At 55.3% G+C, this 7,500-nt stretch overlaps 1 protein-coding gene across 2 annotated transcripts in view; it reads right to left on the bottom strand.

The window, feature by feature from the left end:
- The window catches only part of LOC138865463 (uncharacterized), a 40,301-nt gene that overhangs the window by 25,094 nt on the left and 7,707 nt on the right, over positions 1-7,500 (bottom strand). The gene's annotated exons all lie outside the window — the stretch shown is intronic.

Genomic DNA, 7,500 nt, shown 5'->3' with positions numbered 1-7,500 from the left:
GATATATATACATATATATAGAGAGAGAGTGTGTGTGTGTGTGCGCGCGTGTGCATGCATCAATAAGGGGTTCTTGAACGTTGTAAGACCCTTCCTCCTGACGGCGCATTCCCCTGACCCCTCCCCCCCCTCAGCCACCTCCCCTCATTCTCAGGAGACTCAGAGACGGCGGAAAAAGGCTCGCTTCGACGCCAATTAAGGCCGCGGTTCTGTCCTTGGAATCGGTGACCTCGGGGGCCTTTTAACAACAAACTCCCGCGCGAGGCCGACCCGTTGTGAGGAACGGAGGCGATCGTCGAGGGACTTCCACGCTCTCGTCTTCTCTCTTGTTTTCCCCTTACCTTTTCTCGCTAATTTCCTATTGTTTTTATATATTCATTCGTCTTTTATGCTTAACGAGTTCCCTTTCCTCCAGTAGATGTGCAGGTACGCAAATAAACACCTATGTGGTCGAAACGAGACAGATACAGACAGCTAAGAACCAGACAGTCAGGCAAACAGATAGCCAAATAGATAGCTAGACAACCATTCATTCATCCATCCATCTATCCACTCACCCACCCATCCACTTACACACACATCCATCCATCCATCCACTCACCCATCTACCCCCCCCAACCACGCACCCCATCGACCCCTCTAAACCACGCACCCCATCCATCCACTCACCCAGGCACCCCATCCATCCACTTCACCCACCCATCTACCCACTGCCACCCATCCACCCACCCACTCACCCATCCATCCACTCACTCCCATCCATCCACCCACTCACCCACCCATCCACCCACTCACCCTATCCATCCACCTCCATTCTACTCCACCCATCCACCCACTCTCACCCATCCATCCACTCACTCCCATCCATTCTCCTACCCACTTCACCCACCCATCCACACCCACTCATCCATCCACCCACTCACTCCCCATCCATCCACTCCACCACCACCGCATCTATCCACTCACCCACCCAATCCACCCACTACCCATCCGTCCATCCACTCACTCCCCATCCATCCACCCACCTCACCTACCCACCCATCCACCCACTCCCCCATCCATCCACTCACTCCCATCCATCCACCCACTCACCACCTGTCCTACTTACACACACATCCATCCATCCATCCATCACCCATCTACCCCCCCCAACCACGCACCCCCATCCATCCACTCACTCCCCATCCATCCACCCACTCACCCACTTCTACACACATCCATCCATCCATCCACTCACCCACCCATCCATCCACTCACTCCACTCACCCACCCATCCACCCACTCACCCATCCATCCACTCACTCCCCATCCATCCACCCACTCACCCACCCATCCACCCACTCACCCACCCACCCACTCACTCCCCCATCCATCCCTCCAGAATACGAATAATAAGAAGCATCCAGACACACCGCCCACCCCCGCCTAGTCCAGAGAGCAAGAAGGACATGTCTCGCCCGCCCTTGCCTCGCTGACATCTTGAGGGAACATCATCTTGCGGTTTTAGGATGACTCGGAAAAAAAAGTATAAACGGAGAGGAGAGAGGATCCGATACCGCCAAATATGCTCGGAATGCTCTCGGATTCGTTGCGTGCGCCATCGTGTCATTTATTACGGCGAAGAATGTAGTGTCAGGCGATGATATGGCAGGGAGAGGGAGGGAGGGAGGAAGAGAGGAAGAGAGGAAGAGAGGGAGAGGGGTAGAGAGAGAGAGAGAGAGAGAGAGAGAGAGAGAGAGAGAGAGAGAGAGAGAGAGAGGGAGAGGGAGAGGGAGGGAGAGAGAGAGAGAGAGAGAGAGAGAGAGAGAGAGAGAGAGAGAGAGAGAGAGAGAGAGAGAGAGAGAGAGAAAGAGAGAAAGAGAGAAAGAGAGGAAGAGAGAATGGGAGAGAGGGAGAGAAGAGAACGAAAAAGAACAAGAAGGTCAGGGATAAGAACAAGACGAGGAATAATAACGAAAAAGAACAAAGAACAATTAAAAAAAAGAAGAAAGAAAGAAAGAAAAAGAGAGGAGGAGAGACAGAAATTCCCCCGCAGTGACAGGTGAGATCCACGAAGGCCAAGCACTCCTGGGAATAATCTCAGCATCATTTACATCATTTACTTTGGCTCGAGCAGCGGTTCCACTAGCCTTGTCTAACTCGGGAACCAAACTCGAGTCGAGAGTGATCGCTTTGGCCTGTTAGCGAATGTCTGGGGAACTGGGGAAACCTGGAGAGTACTTTGTCTATATTCTGGTCTTTTTTTTAAGGGTGTAATGATCTGTTGTATCGGTCTTTCTCTTTTTCCTTTCTCATTCTCTCTCTCTCTCTTTTTCACTTCTCATTCTCTCTCTCTTTCTCTTTTTCCTTTCTCATTCTCTCTCTCTCTCTCTCTCTCTCTCTCTCTCTCTCTCTCTCTCTCTCTCTCTCTCTTTCTCTCCTCTCTTTCTCTCTCTCTCACTTCTTTACTTTCTCATTTCCTTCTCTTCTCTTCAATTTCTTCTTTCTCTCTTCTTTCTCATTTTCTCTCTTCTGCTTCTTCTTTTTCTTTCTTCTTCTCCTTCCTTCTTTCTTCTCTTCATTCCCCTCTTTCCTCATTTCTCTCTCTCTTACTTCCTCTTCTTCTTCTCTCTCTCCTTCCCTCTCTTCTCTCTCTCTCTCCTCACTCCTCTCTCTCTTTCCTCTCACTTTCTCCCCTTCCTCTCTTTCTTTCCACTTTCTTTTCTTCCTCTCTCTCACTCCTCACTCTCTCTCTCACCCTCTCTCTCTCGCTCTCTCTCTCTCTCACTCTTCCCCTCTTCTTCCTCTCTTCTTTCTTTCTTCTTCTTTCCTTCCTTTCCTCTCTTTCTCTTTCCTTCTCTTCTCTCTCTCTCCTCCCCTCCCTCCCTCTACGTCTATGATCACATCTGAAAACTTCAAAAATATCCTGAAATAGGTATATTATCCAACCTTTCTGAAGTTAGGTTAGACAAGCCAGTTTCAAAGATGGACGCTTTAAGTCCGAAGGAAATTTAAGGTGGAAATTCGAGGGTTCAGGGTGGGTTGTCGAACCGGCCTTGAGCGCCCTAAAAAATATACCGTTCTGGGAATTGATGATTTCAGAGTGAATGTCCATGAACTGACATGTGAGAAACAGCCTTCGTGGTTTGAAACTTTTCGGTCAGGGAGTGTCTCCGTCTCAGAGTAAATAACACAGATCTTATCCCACAGACGATTGCTTACAGCTATCTTTCTATTACAAACTCAAAAAAAATAATAATAATAATAATAAATCACTCACGCACGTACTTACAAATTATTACTTTATACATTACAATCACCATCCCTCGCGCTTTCACTCTCAACATTCCACTCTGAACTCACAGCTTCACTCTCAGACCTACATGCTCAGCACGCCCCTCGCCCACACCGGAACAGAAAGACGCCCTTCACCATTACCTTTAAGTCGTCCCCACGCCCTCGCCCAAGCCTACATAGCTCCATCCGCCCATCCGTTCCTCCACACTTATGTTCACTCACTGTTCACTTTCGTATGATGAATTATTTATTTGCTTCTCTGACTTTGGTTGTGGGATGGGGGAAGGAGGGGGGAGGGAGAGGAAAGGAGAAAGAGAAAGAGAAGGAGAAAGAGAGAGAGAGAGAGAGAGAGAGGGAGGGAGAGAGAGAGAGAGAGAGAGAGAGAGAGAGAGAGAGAGAGAGAGAGAGAGAGAGAGAGAGAGAGAGAGAGAGGGAGAGGGAGGGAGAGAGAGACAGAGAGACAGAGAGACAGAGAGAGAGAGAGAGAGACAGAGAGAAAGACAGAGAGAGAGAGAGAGAGAGAGAGAGAGACAGAGACAGAGACAGAGGACAGAGACAGAGACAGAGAGAGAGAGAGAGAGAGAGAGAGAGAGAGAGAGAGAGAGAGAGAGAGAGAGAGAGAGAGAGAGAGAGAGAGAGAGAGAGAGAGAGAGAGAGGGAGCTAAGATAAACACTAAACATCCCCCCCTTTTATAAACCCCCTTAAAAACGCCCTTCCCCTCGCTGCCCGGGTGCACGGAGCCCACGACCCCAGCACTCGCTCGAGACGCCGCTGACCGGAAAAGTGGCGCTCAGGCGAAGGCAAACAGACCCCGATGCGCCCGCGTTCTGCCGCATCCGCATCCGCATCCGCTCGGTAAACATGGCAAGCCGCCCACACGAGGAGAGCCAGCAGTGATCACGCCCGCCCTCGCTCGCCAGGCCTCAACGCCCACACCTGCGGCGCCCACGCTCCATCTCCTTGAGCGCCCTGGGGGGTGGGGGTGGGGGGTGGAGCGTCGGGGTCGGGGGCCTACGTTATTCGGAGCGAAGGCGGAGGGAATGCGGAGGGAATGCGGAGGGAAGGCGGAGGGAAGGCGGAGCGAAGGCGGAGGGAAGGCGGAGGGAAGGCGGAGGGAAGGCGGAGCGAAGGCGGAGGGAAGGCCAGCTCGGTTGTTAGGGGCACGAGGAGGTAGGAAAGATAAGCAGGAGGGAAGGGAGGGAGAGGGAGAGGGAGGGAGAGGGAAGGAGGGAGGGAGAGGGAAGGAGGGAGAGAGAGGGAAGGAGAGAGAGAGGGAATGAGGGAGGGAGAGAGAGAGAGAGAGAGAGAGAGAGAGAGAGAGAGAGAGAGAGAGAGAGAGAGAGAGAGAGAGAGAAAGAGAGAAGAGAGAGAGAGAGAGAGAGAGAGAGAGAGAGAGAGAGAGAGAGAGAGAGAGAGAGAGAGAGAGAGAGAGAGAGAGAGAGAGAGAGAGAGAGAGAGAGAGAGAGAGAGAGAGAGAGAGAGAGAGAGAGAGAGAGAGAGAGAGAGAGAGAGAGAGAGGGGGGGAGAGAGAGAGAGAGAGAGAGAGAGAGAGAGAGAGAGAGACGCGAGGACCTCGACCTCCAAGCGCCACCCGCGACCCGCCTCCGCCCGGATCTCCTCGCCGCGGGCGCCCCGAGTACCTCCCGCCTCCTTCGCCGCGGGGCTTGGGGGGAGGGGGGGGGGTTGGGGCTGCGGCGATGGGGGGGGGGGGTATGGCTCCTTTGTTCTCCTTTCCTCACCTTCTGCTCCAGGATTCGCCTTCCGACTCTTTCCCGCGACTCGAAATATCTTCCCAATAGTCCTCCTCCCCTTCCGCCGCCGCTTCCTCTTCCTCCTCCCCCTCCTCATCCTCTTCCTCATACTCTTCTTCCTCCTCTCCTCCTCCTCCTCCTTCCCTCCCCTTCCTCCTCTCCTTCTCCTCCTCCTTCCTCCTCCACCTCCACCTCCTTCCCCTCCTCCTCCTCTTCCTCCTCTTCCCTCCTCCTCCTCCTCCTCCCTCCCTCCCCTTCCTCTTCCTCCTCCTCCTCCTCCTTCCTCCTCCTCCTCCTCCTCCCTCCCTTTCCCACTCCTCTTCCTCTTCTCCCCACCTCCTCCTTCCTTCTTCCTCCTCCCTCCACCTCCTCCTTCTTCCCTCCTCCTCCCCACTCCTCCTCCTCCTCCTCCTCCTCCTCCCTCCTCCTCCCTTCCACCTCCTCCTCCTCCTCCTCCTTCCCTCCTCCCCACTCCTCACCTTCCTCCTTCCTCCTCTCGTTTCCTCCCTTCTCTTTCCTCCCTTCCTTCCTCCTCCTCCTTCTTCCTCCTCCTCCCCTTTCCTCCTTATACCTCCTCATTTTCCCCTCCCTCTTCCTCCTCCTCCTTCCTTCTCCAACTCCTCCCACCTCCTCCTCCTCCTCCTCCTCCCTCCAGACCTCCTCCCTCCTCCCCCTCCCCTTCCACCTCCCTCCTCCTCCTCCTCCTCCTCCCTTCCCCTTCCACCTCCTCCCTCCTCCCTCCTCCCTTCCACCTCCCTCCTCCTCCTCCCCTCCCACCTCCTCCTCCTCCTTCCTCCTCTCCCCTCCCTCCTCCTTCCCTCCTCTCCCTTCCTCCTCACTCCCTCCCCCTCCCTCCCTCCCACCTCCCTCCTCCTCCTCCTCCTCCTCCTCACCTCCTCCTCCTCCCTCCCTCCTCCCCTCCCACCTCCTCCCCTTCCTCACTCCTTCCTCCTCTCCCCTTCCTCCTCTACCTCCTCCTTTTCCTTCTCACCTCTCTTCCTCCTTTCCCCTCCTCCCCTCCCTCCTCCTCCTCTTCCACCTCCTCCTCCTCGCCCTTCCACCTCCTCCCTCCTCCCTCTCCCCTTCCTCCTCCTCTCCTCCTCCTCCTCCTCCTCCTCCTCCTCCTTCCACCTCCTCCTTCTTCCTCCTCCCTTCCACTTCCTCCTCCTCTCTCCTCCCTCTTTTCACCTCCCTCCTCCTCCTCCTCCTCCCTCCTTCCACCTCCCACCTCCTCCTCCTCCTCCTCCTCCTCCTCCTCCTCCCCTTCTTCCACCTCCTCCTTCCTCTCTCCTCCTCCTCCCTCCTCCCCCTCCTTTCCTCCTTCCTTCTCCCCCTTCCTCCCTCCTCCCTTTCTCTCCTCCTCCCTTCTCTTCCCCCTTCTCCACCTCCTCCTCCCCTTCCTCCTCCTCCCTCCTCCTCCTTCCACTCCTTCCTCTCCTCCTCCTCCTCCTCCTCACTCCTTCCTCCCTCCTCCTCCTCCTCCTCCTCCTCCTCCTCTCCTTCCACCTCCTCCTCCTCCTCCTCCTCCCCTTCCACCTCCTCCTCCTCCTCCTCCTCCTCCTCCCCTCCCACCTCCTCCTCCTCCTCGTCATGGGTGAGAGGACCCAACTTGCTTCCCGGGTCATGAACGTCATCCTGTGTGGGCGGCCTAAGCGTGGGCGGAGTGGGCGGGGAAAGTGAACGTTTGGGCGGAGCGAGAGAGATTGGAGAGAAGGACCGAGATGAAGAGAGAGAGAGTGAGAGGGAGGGGGGGAGGGAAGTAGAGGGAGGGAGGGAAGGAGGGAAAGAGAGAGGGAGGGAGGGTAGGATAGTGAGAGGGAGGGATGGAAGGAGAGAGGGAGGGGAGAAAAGGAGGGAAAGAGGGAGGGAGGAGAGAAGGAGAGGGAGGGAGGAAGGAGAAAGGAGGAGGGAAGGGAGGGAAAGAGGAGGGAGGGTAGGATAGTGAGAGGGAGGGATGGAAGGAGAGGAGGGAGGGGGAAGGAGGGGAAAGAGAGAGGAGGGAGGGAGGGATAGCAGAGGGGAGGGATGGAAGGAGAGAGGAGAGAAGAGGAAAGAGGGAGGAGGGTAGGATAGTGAGAGGGAGGATGGAAGGAGAGAGGAGGGAGAGAAGGAGGGAAAGAGAGGGAGGGAGGGTGGAGGAGGGGAGAGGGAGGGATGGAAGGAGAGAGGGAGGGAAGGAGGGAAGATGGGAGAGAAAAGGAGGTAGGGAGGGATGGAGGGATAGAGGGAGGGAGACAGGGAGAGAAAGGGAGGAAGAAGGAGGGAAGGAGGGAGGGAAAAGAGAAAGGAGGGGGAATCAGCCCCAAAAACGAGATCTTTTACATTAAATAATTCCCCATATTTCTCAAGTGTCATGCCTCCTACACTCTCCCCCACCCCCTCCACTCCCCCTCCCCTCCACATTCAACTCCCTCTCTTATCCTTCCCCCCTCCCCTCTCCCCCTCTTCATCCTTCCTTTCCCTCCCCCCTGT

The sequence above is a fragment of the Penaeus vannamei genome, chromosome 21 (genome assembly GCF_042767895.1).
Source record: "Penaeus vannamei isolate JL-2024 chromosome 21, ASM4276789v1, whole genome shotgun sequence".
Taxonomy (NCBI): Eukaryota; Metazoa; Arthropoda; class Malacostraca; order Decapoda; family Penaeidae; genus Penaeus; species Penaeus vannamei.
The sequence above is the reverse complement of the archived record's forward strand: the minus strand, read 5'-3'. Positions and strand labels throughout refer to the sequence as shown.